At 41.7% G+C, this 18,421-nt stretch overlaps 2 long non-coding RNA genes across 3 annotated transcripts in view; both read left to right on the top strand.

The window, feature by feature from the left end:
• LOC122163723 overlaps positions 1-4,121 on the top strand; it is a 35,198-nt gene extending 31,077 nt beyond the window's left edge. The window contains exons 6-7 of one of the 2 annotated variants that reach the window (XR_006170027.1): positions 2,906-3,023; positions 4,107-4,121. This is a non-coding gene — a long non-coding RNA (uncharacterized LOC122163723). Of the gene's footprint in view, positions 1-2,905; positions 3,024-3,901; positions 3,917-4,106 lie in introns of those variants that run through there. The other variant, XR_006170026.1, reaches the window with a different exon arrangement.
• Positions 4,122-4,277: 156 nt separating this feature from the next.
• Positions 4,278-8,183, top strand: LOC122163739. The gene is made up of 3 exons (XR_006170032.1): positions 4,278-4,400; positions 4,497-4,722; positions 5,288-8,183. It is a non-coding gene; the product is annotated as an uncharacterized LOC122163739 (long non-coding RNA).
• Positions 8,184-18,421: the final 10,238 nt, after the last annotated feature.

Genomic DNA, 18,421 nt, shown 5'->3' with positions numbered 1-18,421 from the left:
ACTCTTATCCTCCCAGTGCTGATGTTTCATCAGCAGTCACATACTATGTCAAAGTGCAATGTCAGAATCCTAAAATAAAAGGTATGGCCAAGATGTAATCAAACAACTTGTATGTGTTAACTGGCATAATTCAAATCAATAAAAGCAGTTAGTGTCAGTGATAGAGAAGAAAAGGTGGCAGCCCTCAACTGACAGATAAATGCAGGAAGAAAAGGGGCAAAACAAACTGATTATGTTACTTGTGTTGTTTTTAGCTTAATTCTATGTCCTCAGTCATTCTTTTTTAAGGCTTTGCTACGCAAATATTCAAGAGCTGGCTCAAAGAATATTTTTACTATAGAAACCTTGGCAGACACTTAGAAAAACCACTTCTCTTAAAAGCCTCTGCTTGTACCTCATGGAAGCCACACAGATCTCATTAAGGAGAAGTTTCAGTCCACCTCTCTTCCACAAAGCGTGCACAGTGGTAGATCTGTGCCTCACTCTGTACACAAGTACATGGGCACAAACAAGTGCCCTGCAAAGCCTGACCAGACTGAACCACAGACCACAACAACAGAAGATGCGAGATGACCGAATGGTTTTGCTTTCCAGCTAACTTTTGAAACTGGAACCACCCCTCCTCCCCAACCCTCACCTGCATTATTAAATTGTAATTTGGTCAAGATTAAAGGACAGTGGAACGGCACAAAAGAAAGGGTGGAAAGCTGACCAAAATAAGCACATTGGTAAAGGGACTTAGGGAGACAAGAAGATTACTGAGCAGACGAAAATAAAGACACCGTTCCAGGCATATGAGACATACAGAAATCAGAGAAGAAGAAGTAAAACACTTTGGAATGTATGAGAGCTGAAAAATATTAAGAGAGGAATAATAAAAGAGGCTGGGGACTTTTTCAACAGAAACTAGAAAGTCTCTTCAAACAATGCATTTCTTACTCTTGGAGGATATTTCCTGTAGTTGTTCAATCTTTTGCAATTTCTTACTCTATTGCATATGTGCTGCGTAGGCACCATATAAAAATTCCAACCCAAATATTAGTCAGTGCACTGTAATCTTGTATTTAAGACAAAAATAAAAAATAAAAAAAAATAGAGGGTATAAGAAGTAAAATCTATCATCATTTGCACTGCAGCTATGCTGAGAATCTCACTGCGGGAGGTCCTGTCCCAAAAAGTAGGTATATCCAGTAATTGGGAAGGGAGGTGACATAATGATCCTGAAACACCTGCAATTATCTTAATGCTTTCAGAATAGCAGCTGCTTTATCAGATTTATCACCGCCACGACCCAGCATTTGACAGGGAAGATTGTGGCATTAACACCGGGTAACTGCAGGTGTGAACATCAAAGCCAATTGACAGGATGTGAGCAAGCTCCTGGGATTAATCCAAGTTACACAGAACATGTGCACCTCTCCAGTCTTTCGAATCAAGATCAACAAGGCAAAATGTTGACAGCCATTCATTTCTAGTAACCTCCATAGTAACAGGTGTGTTGATTGTACGGCTCCATTACTAGCTACGTAATGATGCAGGATGGCAGGGAATGTCACATTATGGTGAGATAGGTACAATACTTTGTTTGGACCTGGATTTGTATTCATGTTTACATGCATTAACAATTCAAAAACATGTCACATTAAATCTTAAAAAATAAAACAAACAAACAAAAAAAGCAAGCATTACAGGCTCAAAGCTCAAGCATTACAAGGAACAAAGGAAAATAAGACAAAAATATAATAGAAGTAAAATACTACTAATGAGTAAAACTGCATTACATTAAAGCATTACAAAGAGTATATTTAATTTATTTTGTAAATAAAGAGAGGAAACATCTCCACTAGATAATTATGCAGCAGAGGAAATACCAGGAAAAAAATAGTCTTTCCTGTCTTTACTAGGTAATCTTATTAAGCTCTGAAGTCTAGGATTTATTTTTACTTATGGTAAGTTTACTAACTAGAAATGTGTTTGTAAAAATTATTCAGGACTTTTATAAAACTATGCAGCATTTGACATTATGTGCACCCCAGGTGGTTCATTTCCAGAGCTCTCAAAAGACAATGTCATACCTTCTTCCTTAAAAAAAAAAACAAATCCAGAAATAATTGTGCACTTCCTTCATTAAAGATCCTGTGTTTCTTTGGTAACTGGAGTTATTTGACAGAGACCTTTCTGATCTTCAGGTAACATCTATTCTATTTTTCTCAGTCTTCTGAGCAACACATGTGCATAAATCTTACCATGCATCTAATTACTGGTATTCCCACCATGCTTTCATACCTTTAGTTAAGACAATCTACAAACTAATATAATAAATAGAAAAGGATCTTTTGTAAGAGGACAAACATCACTAACTACGGATAAGTACCTAAGAATGCCCTTGCTCTGACTGAGTCAGTGAGCAGGATGGGGTGGGCAAGAGGATGGAAGCTCACCAAAGGGACAATCTGTGCCATGGAATGTCGTGCTCAGCAATAAAAACTGTGTGTATGTGTGGTGGGGAGAAGTTGTTCCAAAGTAACTCTTGCTCAGAAATTGGTTGGGCACCTGTCTGCTGGTGGACATTGATGGGTAATTGCTTGTGCATTACTTGATGATCACAGAATCACAGAATGGCCAGAGTTGGGAGGGACCAAAAGGATGATGAATCTCCAACCTCCCTGCCACATGCAGGGCCACCAACCTCCCCATTTAATACTAGACCAGGCTGCCCAGGGCCCCATCCAATCTGCCCTTGAACACCTGCAGGGGATGGAGCATCCACAACCTCTCTGGGCAGCCTGTTCCATTGTTGCTGATGTTCTTTTTCCCTTTGCCTTTGCTGATTAAACCATCTTATCTTGAATGAGGTTTTTTTCTCTCTATTGCTCTTCCTATTCTCTCCTATAACCTGCTGTAGGACTAAGTGAGTGATCAGCTGATGGATGCTTCATTACTGGCGAGGGGCAACCTGCCACAGACTGAAATCACTCTAATGGAAGTATGATTAGGGTCCCTTCACAATGATCTGTCCTCAGGTGAGTTAATGTGTTCACAGACCTATTTGAGAAATGTGTACTATTTTTTTGGCTACTGTGCACATACTTGCATTGATCCAGTTGGAATTCACTGTCCCATCTTGTTTCACTGTTTCTTTCACTTAATGAAATAATGTTCTTTTCATTCAATTCTCAGTGACTTTTCTACATAGAAAAAAAAAAAGAAATTACCTGATTTAAATCAGTACTGGCCATAAATGTGGTCCAGTTTAAGTGCATGTACCATAACTATTCAGCTCTGATGAGCTTTTTGTAGCAGCATGTGTGTATTTGATGTTTTCCATGTGTAGCTTAGTGTTCTTTGCACCAATATCATAAAGGGCAGAGCGTGCCTCAGATCTCAGTTTCATCACAAGTATGCAAGCTCAGCTTGCTTTACCTGTACAAAGAGTGGCTGTAGAAGGTGTCCATGGACAACATGTCTTCAGGAGATCTAAGTAACAAACGCTAAAAAAATTCCTTTCCTCTATTTGTGATAGTCCATAGGTATGCACATGTGTAATTACCAGGGAATAAACAGTCAACTCAGAGGTGGAAAGCAGCAGAGACTTAAATGATTGTTTTGCTGAATTACCAAATCTGGATGCCCTGAGAAACCATACAGTGTTTCATGAATGCAAAACTGCAAAACTGTCCTTTGGAACTCTTAAAGAAGATACATACAGATCTTGAGCATGCTGGAGGCACTACTTCTGGGGCTCTGGAAGCCTCAGTGAATTTGACACATCTATTATTCAGAGGTAATTTGTTCCCATGGCTGTTTGCTGAACTTCCACCTGACACTGGCTGGCTCTTTGATGTGGTGGCATGTTGCAGCTGTCTTAAACATCAGCTCCCTGAAATCTTCTCATTTGCAGGGCACTCATCCAGAGAACCACTTCATCTTGAGAGGATGAAGTGGGAACAACATCTCTAACACCTGTCTATCACTGAATTACACCTTCTTGTCCTGGGGACTGCTCCTGGGAGATACAGGCCTGAAGCGAACTTCACTGGGCCATTCTAAATAACACAGATGTCCTGCATCCCTATGCTATACCAGAAATGATGTTTTCCTTCCAGGAACCACTCACTTTGGTAAAGACAGAGAATATTTATGGCTAGATTTGAAAACCAAAAGTCACAAAGCAGACTACAGCACCTGTCCAGAAATGAAACTCTAATCTCCATAAAATCATAGAATGGGTTGGGTTGGAAGACAATCTGGTTCCAACCATTCCAACCCCCTGCCACAGACAAGGGACATCTTCTGCCAGATCAGGATGCCCAGGGCCCCATCCAACCTGGCCTTGAACACTTCAAGCATGGACCATCCATAGCTTTTCCGGGCAACTTGTTCTAGTGCCTCGCCACCCTGTGAGTAAAGAATTTCTTCCTTATACCTAATCTAAACCTATCCTTTTTTAGTTACTATACTCCTTGATAAAGAGTTTCTCCCCATCTTTCCCATAGGATACCTCAATGTACTGAGAGGCTGCAATGAGGTCTCTCCAGAGCCTTCTCCAGGCTAAAAAACTGCAGCACTCTCAGCTCTCTTCACAGGAGAGGTGCTCGAACCCTGCAACCTTCCTGAAGGAACTCAGAAGGTAGATTCCCATCCAGGAGGCTTGTTTTCCAATACTAACAGGAATGATCTGATTTGATTTACAAGATCCAGCTGAACTACGTCAGCGACAAGGTATCATGGCTAATTATAAAAGCTTAGGGAAACAGGATGAGAAGCAGAATTGCTACCTATCACATGCTTCTAGATTCTCACAAATGGTGAGGAGTCATAGAAATGGGGAACACCCTTCTGCCACAGTGATGGCCTCAGTGTTAAAGGCAGCAGGGACATCATGGAAACTGAATGTTCTCAGCTAAGCAATTTCAAATTCTTGGATCATTAGTCAGTGCTCCCCACTGCTCAGATGCCTTGAAGAAACTTGGGTTCTTGGTCAAACACACCAAGCACCCCAGGTTGTGCCAGCACTGGTACTGGTAACAAGGATCACATAACAAGATGCCACAGTCAGGGCCAGTGTCTGAACTGTTTCCTTATTGTCATTTGTTGGTGATTCAGACAAGCAGAGGGCACTCGCAGCACCACAGCACCTCTTCCTCACCAGGTACTTTGGAAGCAGGTCACCAACACCAGAAGCTGCATGAGCACCATTGGAAAATATTCAGTTATAGTTCTGGGAGGTGCTCACTATGTTAGATGCCCTGATCACTACCTACATTGTTTGTGTGTCCTTCTTCAGCTATGTGAAATCCCTTGCAAGGAACCTAAACCAATGGACCCAGGCTGATAAAAGTTATTGAAAACTCAAGTTAAAAGCTCTCCGACAAACAAGAAGCTTGCGCCGAGGCTGAGAATCACAGAATCACAGAACTTCAGCAGAAGTAACAGAAGTAACTGAAACACATGGAAACCTTTATTCCTCTCATGTGAAGCATGAGTGGTAGCAGCAAATCTATGGATATCTGCAGATACCATCAGACTAGGATGTCCCTTTGTTTAAGTCCAGGGTAATGACAGGGGGGTTTCAGCTTCAATGGGAAAAGCACATTCAGTGCAACACGTACATCTACCCCTGAAAACAAACAACTATTGCTCAAAGGCAAACTGGTCAATTTAGAATACACATGCTGAGAAGTAAGAAGTTCTGCCAAGCCTTTTTCCGAAGGAACCATTTGTGGCCCTGATTTCTCTCTTTTAGGTCAATTTCTGACATCTCCTTCAACAACTAGACCCGAAAGCACAGAAAACAAAAGTTTCCATGTTCATGACTAAAATTCAGAGGAGAAGAATGGCAACAAAGGGCAACCCAGAGAAGACAGAACAACTTTAATTAAATAAATAAAATTAAATAAGCCTGCCTACATTACAGTATCTATGCAGTATTAAAATTCATGTCAGCTGATATCCTTCATTTCATAGCTCTTTTCCCTCAACACTCTTTATATTATAAAATAATTTTGTTTTAAGAAATCATTCGGTGTGGGATTTTTGTTTTCTTTAATTGGCATTCAGAACATCATATAAAGTGAATGGATTTTTAAAGCAAAGGAATACACTAAAGCTGCCAACAGTGCCACAGATTAATGAGAGACATGAGTATATCCACAGAGAGCTCAGTATACAGCTGAATATTGTACTGCCTTGGAAATATGGAAAATGTGATTCATAGAGTCATAGAATCCTCAGAGTTGGAGGAGAGCTTTCATGTAGTTGAGCTCCACTGCAGTGAATGGGAACATGCACAGCTACATCAGGGTGCTCAGAACCTGGTCCAGTCTGGCCTTGAGATGTAACCACTACACTGAAGATGTGCAGGCTTTTTTATATTTTATTATATTTCTTATTTTTAAGAAAATGTGATCTTCCTATAAGCCACTTGGGTTCAAAACTTTTTTGAAATGTAGGACTGACTCAGCCACTACATGCAATATTCCCCTGCCCCATAAAAGCAGCAAACAACACCATCTACCCTTGGAGAATCACACCCTGGCTGCTTTTCAAAGTCAAAAAGCAGGCACCACGGCCTGCTATTGCCAACACGTGGCTGGTGACACCTGCTTCATTAGATGACAAGGACATCTCATTTGTAATCAGAAGCTAAATTTATTTATAACCATCTTCAAGTGTAATGGACATCCTGCCAGTAAGAAAACGCAGTCATTAAAGCAAAATGTATACATTACAATGAATGCATGTATTACACATTAGACAAAATACAAAGTTAACAATTGAATTGATATAATGTATAAAAAAATTAATGCCTATATTACTGATTTATATTTTTATTAAGTCTACACTACACATCTATGCTGCAATATAGAGTGCAAATTGGAGCACCCTGAAAGTAGACAAAAATATCTTCAAAAATTCTGAGAAACAAATCATCCGGTGACAGCCTGGGAGATATTCTGTCCAGAAAAAGAAACAAAGGAGTTGTGTGTTGGTAAAAATCATGCAGCATTGCTAATGAAAGAGATCTGTCTGTCTTACTTACAGACAGGTACAACTGAAAAAAAACGGAGACACAAACAACTCTGCAATTTTTATGGAGCAAAGCCAGAGCTGATACTTCTAAGTGTGGGAAGGAACAAATACATGTTAACACATTGTTGCTTTGGCAGAGATCCCAGGGTAAAGACTGGAGGGGTTCAGGTTCAACTGGAAAAGCACATTCAGTCCATCACTGGAAGAAAAGGAATTCCATGGACTGTAATAAGGAGCAATGGGAGCAGAGAATTTCAGGACCTGGATGATTCTTATGAACCATGAACCCGTGGATTATCGAAATGTGGAATTCTCAAGAGCATAAAGGACTTGCTTGAAGATGGGTGCCAGGAAGGCACTGCTTCTGTAGACAACATGAGGGGGAACACTGCTTAACATAAGTGCAGCATGGAAATCTGCCAAGAGCTGGCAGGTAACTCTGATCTAACTGAGAAAAGATGAGACACGTCCAAACTGGTATACAGAGGTTCATTTTTCTTTACAAAAAAAAAATCAACAACACAACACTGTAGAGGATAGCAAGTCAGTGAAAGAAAAGAGGGAACTGGCAGTGAGGCAACTGAGGATCCTCTCCACCAGTAAAAAGAACCTCTCGTGAACTCACTGTATTTCGTATTTCTGAAAGAAAGTCTCCGGAATACTCGAACACAAATAGCCATCACAAAACACTGATGTCAGCATCATAAAAATACTGTTATGTTAAACACCTGAACTTGCTCGAGCTCACTGAGAGAAGGAATTTGAGAATTTAAAGCTGCCAAGTTTTGCCAGACGCTTCCTGCTCAGTTCCTCCCCAGCAGTCACACCAAGCAATGTGCCACCAGCGCGTGGGTACCCGCGTGGAGCTATTGCTGCTCCCTCTATGCTGCCCCACAGGTTTAGCAGCCAGCGGGACATTCCTCAGTGCCGGCTCCAGGCAGGCTCATGCACAGTGTGACGAAGTGGGAAGAAAAAACAGACATCCAGTTTTTAACAAGATACCTTCAGGATGCAGGCGACTTCTAAAAATACACCGGGCTGAATTATTGCACCATTTCACAAACTAATAAACTCTTCCAATCGAGGTCACTAGTCGTTCATGTTTTCAAGCTGGATGTCTTACTATCACACTGTATGAAGTATTTACAGAAAAAAAAATGGGACTTCTTGCATCACAATGAAGATAGTCATCTGAATAAATGTATTACCACCAAAAAGTTACTTTGGGAACTGCATGCTCATTTTCAATTTTTTTTTTTCTGATTTACTGGACAGTCTTAGTATACTGGCACACACGTAGAGGTTGCTTAGCATAATACTCCTGTTTTCAACTTTGCTTTATAAAAGTTAGTCATTTTCTAAACTATGCTTTGATTGTGGTTGGACTCGATGATCTTTAAGGTCTTTTCCAAGCTGAATAATTCTGATTCTATGATTCAAACACAGTATGCTTGCACCAACAAATGCTTTTCGAGAGTCGAGATGTCAGCTATCCTGGTAGAAAGAATGCATTTACACTTCAGATGTTTTTTTTCTTTGTTTTTTTATTAACACAGAGTTCTGTCTTATCCCTATCCATTTTTTTCATCCCTTAGTGTATTATAGTGAAAACATCAAATGTCCCCACAGCATTTGGCTTACTCATACTTTCATTTCATATAAAAATACCATTTATATATATATATATAGAACTCACTCAAGAGTTTTACAAAGATTTCTATTTGTCCCAAATAAAGAAGATATCATCTAGATCATATTAAACAACTGGTTAGTTCAATTAGCAGTTGCTCCAAGACACAGATACACAGCGTGAGACAGTGCCAACAGCCAGGCAGACTCTGTGACTAACAGTACTACCAACAGAGGAACAGAGTGGCAAGCAACCTCTATGTGTTTGTTAGCACCTACTAGAGACAAGCATTTTCCTGAAAACACCAGCAAGTTGGATCCCAAAGGCAGGTGGTGAGAGCTTCCCTGAACTTCTGACCGTTCTGTTTCCAGTGCATGTGTCAGAAACAGGTATTGAGCTATTCATCGGAAACCAGGCAGACACCTCACACCTACAGCCTTACCATTTGCACGACTGTCACCCATACACCCCGTGGAACTTTCAAGGGCTGCCTCTCAGCCTCTTTATTATCTCTTCACCTCAAACACACCCTTCAAATTACACAAGGACTATAAAGCCCAACACATTCCATTCTGAAATTTCAGATGATATGTATTCCTTCAGAGCTTTTGAAAGGTGCCAACTGTTTTTTGGTCTTTCCTGCTGTTACTCACTATTTGCATACAGAAGCCGGTCAAAATGAGACTCCATTATTCCAGGCATTTGATAAACACACAGCACAAGCCTGGGAGAGATCAGTCACTAAACTAACAACACAGACAAAAGCTGTGAGAAAAAAATTCTTATTATCTAAACTGAAGACAGACAAGGTTTCCTCCCACTGAATAACTTAAGGAATCCAGACTCAAATCACAAGAATCACATGAGGTTAACTCAGAATATGTCTGTGAGGTGGGGTCAGACAGATGTGTCTTCAGTGCATCCAGGTTCAATACAGCCAGTTGAAAAGCAGGTCCGGTCTGTAGGACATGTCACTCAGTACAGTGCTGTGTCCGCATATTTGTCCTTGGGGTCTCAGGGTTGGGAAAAACAAGCAAGCAGCCAACCGATCAGTCAATAATCTGCCTCTTGGCAGGATGTATAACACGAGCACAGACCCACAGCTGTGTACTCCTAGGTCACTCCTATCTAGGAAGACCACACACACACCTCCTGCAATCTACAAGGTATAGGTAAGAATAGCATCTCACACTGAACGTAGCAGAAGGGAAGTTTTTTTCAGCAGTTCCATTGAAGGACCTACACTGCTACTGTCAAACATATTTAGAAAAAAACAAACAAACAACAAATTCTCTTCATCAAGCACAGGAATATTCTTCAAACAAAAAGAAGTGCAGCATTGGGGGATAGGTTTCATTTCCATTTCTATTTTCTCTCCCGTTTGCTTCAGCTTTTGCAGATAACTAGAGGAAGCCAAAGGATGTTCAGCAGAGGACAACAGGTGTTTCAGCAGGTATCTGTAGGTGTCCCCCTACGCTGTGCAGTATGAATTATTTGTACTTTATCTGCAATCAATAATAATGAATGAATCATTAAAACGCACTCCTTAGAGAAAAAGACTGCACCACGTTGGTAAGGATTCTTCTCTGTTAGTAATCATATACTTTCAGTTTATGCCAAATATGCTTATACTGTTCCAAAATTCTATGTACTGTCAGAAGAATTACAGGTTACTATGTAAATGATTTGTGAACAGCACAAGGTGCTCAGCTAATGGTAGGAAAAATGTCAGCATTACTCATCACAGAGTGCTCCCTTGACTCGGTGGAACATCCACTACGGAATCCCAGCTGACAGTTTCAAGGAATTGAAATGACAGAAACCAAAATGGACAAACAAGCAGATCAGCAAGCTCTTCTGGGAGTCAAAGACCAAGAACTAGACACACTCCCCACAAAACCCACAGTTTTACAGTGACTCAGCATTCTCTTGCACTTGTCAGTGGCCAGTATTTGCAAGCCCATTGTTTACACATCACTCTGCCATCAGACATCAGCAGCAACATGCTCTGTGACAGTGCAGGCTACCTACATATCTGCAGTACTAGAAAAGTGTTGACAAAATGCAGCGAGTATAGGATCAGGAAGATGTTCAGGTACTGTGGCATGCGGCTCAAGGAGCAAGTGGAAGAGCAGAGACTGGCAACCAAATGGGAGCCAACCTCACCTGGGAGGTGGACAGGGACAGACAAAGAGGAGATGGACACGAGGAACAGAACTTTCGATTAGAATTCAGGAAAAAATTTCACAGCCTTCATGAGTAAGCTGTAGGGTTTCAGTCCCTGCAGATATCAGACCCTGGTTAAACAATACCCTGATTAAACCCTGAGCAATCCCATTCAACTTCAGAGCACAAGCTAACTTCTAAGTTGACTCTGCTCTTGTAAGAGCTGGGCAAGATGAGCTACAGAGGTTTCTTTGAACTTAAATCAATCTTTTTTGTATTTATCATAAAATGAGGAGAGCATTCTGCTAGTTTCCTGCCAGGAGAAAACATGCAACCCCTCACTTCCTAAAAAGCAGCACCTCTTACAAGTAACACAAATGCTTCCGCTAGAGGTTCTCTCTACCTCACAGTGTTAATTAGAAGTCATCTGAGACTTTGCATGGGCATGAGCGCCTGTGTTGTGGCACATGCTCCTGGCCACAGCACAAAAGACAAAAGGAGAATGATGGTTTCCACCAGGCCATGCAGCTTAAACTTCTTCTGCTTGGCTAATTACAGCCTGATACTGATCTGTGAGCTGGGACACAGATCCTTGTGGACACTGCATTCCTCATGCACAGCCTTCTCTCAACAGCAGCACCAGACAATCTAACAGTGGCTTACCACAATGAGACAGCAACTATAAGAAGTCAGTTCTAGGATGCATTATGGCCCCTCAGTCTGCCGCCAGTTCTTCAAGGTACTTATGGAGTTTCTCTGACAGTAGAAGGAGCACTGTAATTAATGTAAGGAATAGCTATCAAGGAAAAACAGAGTATTTTATTAAAATACCAGTTGTTCTTCTGGTGTCAGGGTCTACTGGAAACATGGGATTGGGAAATTCATCATGCACATCTGTTTTGCAAACGTTGACAATTCAGACACTCCTTGAAACAGATGTCCTAGATGACCAAAGGATTCACTTATCGAAAGGTTCTCTTTTATCAAACTAATATATTTCATTTTCATTTCAGAATTTCCAAGAACAGTTCCAAAGTCAGGCTAATGAAAAGTGACAGAAATTCTGCAGACTTGCGAATGAAGGATTTGGGCGAGATGATAACTGATTTTCTTTAGATCAGTTCTTTAAATTAAATGCAATGATTTTTTTTTATTTTTTTTTTTTCCAGAAGACACCATAGGAAAAGAATAATCTCTTATATTGATCAGTCTTTGCCTGCCTTTTCCTCTTGTTTTGAGGAGCACTGAGTGATGAAATATTTGATAGCAGACTGAGTTAGCTCACAGTACGTGTCTGCATGAACAAACAGGCGTGAGAAGGAAAACTGTACAACAGAAAGTCTGCAAGGTGTAAGAAGTGACTAATATAGGAATAGCATGTACAAAGATACACTGTTATCTGATAACATAATATGTAGGCAAGCCATTAATTTTTTTAATGTTTGTTTTGAAAGCTAAAGAGAAGGGATTTTCCCTTGCATGGGAAGATCTGAGCATAGAACAGCTCCTCAAGTTTTTACTTTAAAATTCAAGCTGCTAAAGGAAGAGCTGCCTACTCTTAATAGTTTCCCATCCTTCCCACTAGGGAAGACACAACTGTTCCTAAACATTGCCATTTTGGCTATAATTCTGTAAAACAGATCCTAGGCCAAGGAGTTTCCTCTCCCCTCTCTCCTGCTCCCCCTGTTCTCTCTCCATGGCCATCTGTGAAAAGTTTGTTCTCACGACTATCCCACAACTTGCCAGGCTTTGTCTAGGAAATACAGTGCAAGCAGGGATCAACCAGAGTTCCTTAAAGAAACTTGAAAACTTTTAACTACAATCAACTGAAAATACAGAAATTCTGTGGAAAAAAAGCATCTTCAGCAGGAGATTGCTTACAAGCAAAGCAGGTGCCTTGAAGTTGCATGCAAAAGATGAGGATATAGATTTTGAAGTTCGGGACTTTGAGCTATAACATCCTGCATGAAGGTATCAGTTTGTGGACTCCACCTTACCAGGTAACACAGAGTGCACTCTACTGTCCAATTTCAGAGGCTGAAGCTTCAGATGACCTTCAGGTGCATTTTAAAGTCAATGAGTTAAAACTGGCCCTTCTAAGTTGCAATTCAGTTAGCCTGCTTTAGACGCTTGCCCTAGGGTAAGATGAATTGCACACCAGACGTGCCTATTTGTCCTCCTTGATTATAAAGAGAACAACTAGTTCAGATTTAGATAGCTGAAATTAGAGGATAAGGATGCCATCTTGTATTTGTACATGAAGTAACTCAAACTAATTATATTCACCGTTTCAATAACATAATAGTTTTGCTCTCCTATGGTATTTAGTATTACCAAAAATGATGCAAAATGTCATCTTAAGACAATTACAGGCCTTTCAAACAGGTTTTCTCTCATTGTAAATAAAGTGATCCAAAGGCACTGTTTACCAGCACGTGAAAAGACTTAGAGCATCTCACTGGTTTGTGTAATATGTCATTTCCATAACTTCAGCAAAGAAAGGATGTTAAGGGAACAAAACAATCACTTTCTTCAAGTCCTCTGTGCCAAAATAAGCTTATCTAATTTTTCTGATTATAGCAGTTTATCTACAGATACTGCTTCTATCTCCGGATGTTGTCCTGACGATGTCCTGAGGCCATTTCAGGCGCAATAAAGAATTCTTCTGCATGCTGGATGCAGGCAGGAAGCCACTAGAGAAAGAAGGCTGACTAGCTAGGTACAAATCCCAAGAGGAAGGGAGAGATGGGACAGATAGTTGCACGAACATGGCAAGGAGGAAGGGAGAAAATGATACTGCAACATTGACAGCAGAGCGTGAAAAATGTTTTTCCACATTTAGACAAATGATGTTCACTGAATAGGTGTTCATTCAATATTTAATAATGGTTTTAGCACTCCATGCATTATTAAATGCCAACTGGATGCATCTGCATCCGATTATCTGATTATTATTATTATTATTTAACCTAGGTGTTTTTCAAAATGGTGTTTTATCTCTCAACAGTTTCTCAAAGCACCTTTGAGAAAAACACCACTACAGAGTGTGGATCTGACACACTAAAACCAACAGTGACATGTCTGGCACCTGATTTGAAAAGACTAGAATCTGTTTTTTCAGAGCAGTCCTCATTTTAGTAGATATTTAACTCTTTGGGACAGAGCTTATATTGCATCGGTGGTACTCAGCACTGCTGTGGGTCAGGTTCATCTGAATATAGTGGGGTACATCATCCCTACAAAATAAATATGCAGCAAGCATAGAAGCACTCACAAACTAAGGAAAATTCTTTGATTTGTGAATGGCATGGATGCATTTCATTTTTTAAGATCAGTTTTTCTATATTTAAGGGAGAACAAATGAAAAATGAAAAAAAGAAAGTGAATGACTCTACCGAAGCAGAGGTCGGCACTGAGATCCCATTCTCTGCCAGATAAGCTTTCACTGCCATCTAAGCTCACTGCCCAGGAGTGCAGCCTTACTGCTACTGATTTTTCAGACTGTCATTAGATTTCTATTATGAGAACAGGACAGTATTTTTCTTTTCTTATGAATGCCAACAAAATAAGTGAATGTTTCAGCATGACACGCCTCTTGTCTTAGTACCTGCCTAGATGCATATTTCATAGAATCCCAGAGTCACAGAAAGGCCTGGGTTGAAAAGGACCACAATGATCATCTAGTTTCAACCCCCCTGCTATGTTTAATAAAGAATGATATCTTCATCAGGTCACACCGTAGATAAAATTTTGAGCAAAAATTTTTTGCTTTTTTTTTTTATCTTGATAGTTTAATAGTTTAACAGAACTTCTTTCCTGTATAAATCAAAACTAATAAATCTGTATTCCTAAGGCATTATACTTGCATTATAGGCTACCAAGAATTATACTGCAAAACTAATTACCCTTTCTCATTTCCATCTTCCACAAATTAAATGCAACCAACAACCCTTCTAGACATCCACATGCAATCCTGCAAAAAGCACAGGTGAACAATTCAATCTTTCTTTCAACTATACAAGTATAAAGTTACACACATACCCAAAGTACACCGAAAACAGTTCCTATTTTACTATTCGATGCAGCTTACTGCATGACAGTTTCTGGCATTTTGTTCTTGTCAATCAGTCAAGCTACTAATATTCTGCAGTACCACGAGCTCTGTTTTTAATAGGATGAAACATTTATTCTTAATATTTCCACAAAACAAAGTTGCACACGGGTTGCAAAGCATTATTACCTCAGTTCTTGTAACACAGAAATCAAAGAAGAGCAGCTGGAAGGAAACGGTCCCAGTACCACTTTCTCCACTTGCAACACATCTCCTCACCCATCTCCTGAATGTGTGTGTTCCTTTCTGAGATAACATCTAATTATTCTGCAGTCTGACTAACCTTGTATGTAGTCTAATACTAAGTTTCTCTTTGTTTTTTGTTTTTGTTTTTTGCTTCTTACTGATCCTAATTCATGTTTGCATCCCTGCCAAATCATTGTAGAATAACAGTCACAGTTTTCTTTACCTTCATATTTAGCATGTTGATGAAGATGAGCTGAGTTGAATTTAATTAGGAGAGAGGAACACAGTAAAAGTAAGATGAGCTATTGCTAATGGTAGCAGTCCAAGCAGTCTCAATATCAATGCTGAGAATTACCTGTGCTTCTTGAAACTTAGAAAGTAATAAGCTGAAAAAATGTTTTGATACTGACATGTTTTGGGCAAGAACCTAACTACTGTGATTGATGCATTAGCCAGTTTATAGCTGGACTGAAATAACAAGTCTGGTCTTGACCAACAAATACCAAAGGCTCCAGAATCACAGTGTAGCACCACACTAAACAATCACACCCCAAAGACAGACAATCTTCTTTATCCTCTGGCACTCAGCTTCCTCCTTCGAAGTTCAAACCAAAGTCATTGCCCTCATTTTTAAAGCTGCCCTTGGGTGGAGATCATTCTACATCCAAAACTTGTCAGCTCTGTGGTCTGTCCAATGTTTGGAAGTCACAAGCTTCATGACTTTCAAGGGACAGACTAAAATTTGATTTATTTAAATGGTGCTGTTTTCTAAGGTATGGTGGCAACTGTCATTCTTTCCCATTCTTCTCTTCCAGCATGTTCTTCTGCTGTTTAGGGGCTCTAGTTTGTAAGTATTGCCTCTGGCAAAGAGACTCCAGGAGTTTTTGCTGGAAAAAGAGACCAGGGGAGTTCATCTGGAGACACTCAAGAACATAAGTAGTGTAACACAAACTGTATCATGGCATGAGAATTCCCTCTTGTGGCCTCAAGTTCAAAGAAGCTGAGCTGCTTGCTTGCTTTCTTATTAATGTTAAGGCATTCTATAACATGTTGGCTACTGCCCCTCAAGATAAGTAACCTAACAGCAAAAATAAGTATTGGCTACCTAAAAAAAATAACATAAGAATTGTAAGCTCATCAGATATTAAGTTGAAGCATCATTTAAATAAGTGTCTTCAAACAGGCAGCTTTTATGCCAGTTATGTGCCAGACTGTATCTCCCTCATATCTACTAAGCACCTGAGTTTTTCAAGATCATCACTATTGGAAATCTTCTATTTGGTCCACATAGTATTTTTCCGATCGTAAGTTACAATCTACCATTCATGTAATAAAAACAAAATACTTCAAACAGTGTCTCAGTTCAGAAACGCTACCTGTAATCTTCAATACAAAAAAAAATAATGCATTGAGTATTCTGGGCTGTGCATTAAAGGCTTTGCTCCTTCCGTTTTTAAAAAGAAATGAGGATGGCAGAAAGCCACACAAACAAAGCAACCTGTACTCTCTGAAGATGACCAAGTGCAGTTAACAATATTAACATACACATGTACGTCCATGTGCTCAAGCACAAGCCCAACCTGTTGTCAATAGTAGGACTGGTTCCCTGATCAGAAAGCAAAAAACAGTATTTCATAATGAGAGTTACAAACCTATTATTTCAGAAGCCTTCCAGTTAGGAGATTCCGCTCACATTTTAAGCACAGAACTTGATAACAACATTACACAGCAAAAACATCTTCCCATTTTTTCAGGTGTAGCAACTGAATCTGAACTCCTATAAAGCACTGCTGCTCTGGTTTGGCACTGCAGAGCTAGCAAGCTGTCTGGGAGCCTGAGGAACTGGCACCTTGATGAAAGACCTCTTCCCTTTTCCTCATCATTCACCTGATCCCATCTCAACACCAGTTCCAAGCCCCCTCAACACGAAGTAGAAGCAGACAAACTGGAGTGCATTCAAGGCCTCAAGGTGCTGGGGGCTTGGAGCACTTACCCTGGGAGGAGAGGCTGTGAAGTGGGACTGCTGCAGCTCGGGAAGAGGCAACCTCAGTCAAGCAGCACCTGCTGACACCCAGGCGAGGGTCTCCAAGAAGGGCTGGGAGGTTCCTCAGTGGGGCACAACCAGAGGAGAGGCCAAAAAGGGAGAGAAGCAATGTTCCAGGCCCGTAGCAGGAGAAACTTCCCCTTATGAAAGCAGCAATGCAGCTTGCCTAGAGAGGCTGCTCTCCGCTCTTGGAAGGTTTCAAAGCCCAGCTGGGCACGGTCCTGTGCAGTCTGGGTCTGAGCACAGAGCCCGCCTGGCTTCCCCTCCGGCTGAGCTGTGATCTTCTGCTGGTGACAAAGCCCTGGGATTCACTTTATCAGGGGAGGTGGAAGAGGAACCTGTTCCTGGTTGAGGTCACCTGCAGCAGTGCCCTGCACTTGGCTACCCAGGGGCATGGTCAGACCCAGATTTCCTGGATTAGTAGCTCTGTAAATCAGACTTCACAGTACTTTTCCCATACAAATGTGAACACAAACTGCTTCTTTTTTCTACCATGAAATACTTCGGTACCTGAAGTTTTCAGCACTTCATTTCAGTACCAAACACACGCATCTTTAGACCACACTTCAGTCAAGTGTGCCCACACGCGCGATGTCCACTTTTAGGCAAACACTGGTGCTTACTAGTGGAACTACTGCACGCATATTTAAAAAAACCACACAGAGCCACCCACAGAGCTCAGTTTTCTCAGCCCGAACCAAACACTCTAAAGCTCAGTCACCCAACAACGCGGCCGTTTAACGCACACCGCGTTGCCCAGCTCGGAGCAGCACGAACTCCGTGCCGTGAGCTCACCGTGCCCCGCCGGGACTCACCTTCCCGTCGGGGGGCTCAGCTCAGCCGCTCGCCAGCGGCTGCCTACAGCCGGCCGTGCCCTCCCGTCCGCGCTTACCTCAACGGCGGAGGCTCCTGGAGGCCGAGGGGGGAGGCGGGCGGCGCGCCGCGGGCGGGCGGCTGAGGCTCCTTCCTCTTCGGGCGCCACTGTGGGAACGCGGAGCGCCGCTTGGGTGCGGCGGCGGTGGGCCGGCGGCGGGGGCAGGCGGCCGCCCCTTCGGGCTCCGAGTCCTCAGACTCGCTGCGGCCGAAGAGGCGCTGGAAGCGTCCGCGCCGCGCCATGCCGAGCTCCGCGCCGCGGCGGCGGGAAGAGAGGGGGTGCGCGAGGGTGCCCGCCCGCCGGCGGCCGGAGCCGGGGCGGCACCGAGGGCAGCGCTGCGCGGGTGGCGGTCTCTCCGCGGGCATGGACGGGGTGCGC

The sequence above is a fragment of the Centrocercus urophasianus genome, unplaced genomic scaffold (genome assembly GCF_019232065.1).
Source record: "Centrocercus urophasianus isolate 14NV4802_14NV808 unplaced genomic scaffold, USGS_Curo_1.0 seq_10, whole genome shotgun sequence".
Taxonomy (NCBI): Eukaryota; Metazoa; Chordata; class Aves; order Galliformes; family Phasianidae; genus Centrocercus; species Centrocercus urophasianus.
The sequence above is the reverse complement of the archived record's forward strand: the minus strand, read 5'-3'. Positions and strand labels throughout refer to the sequence as shown.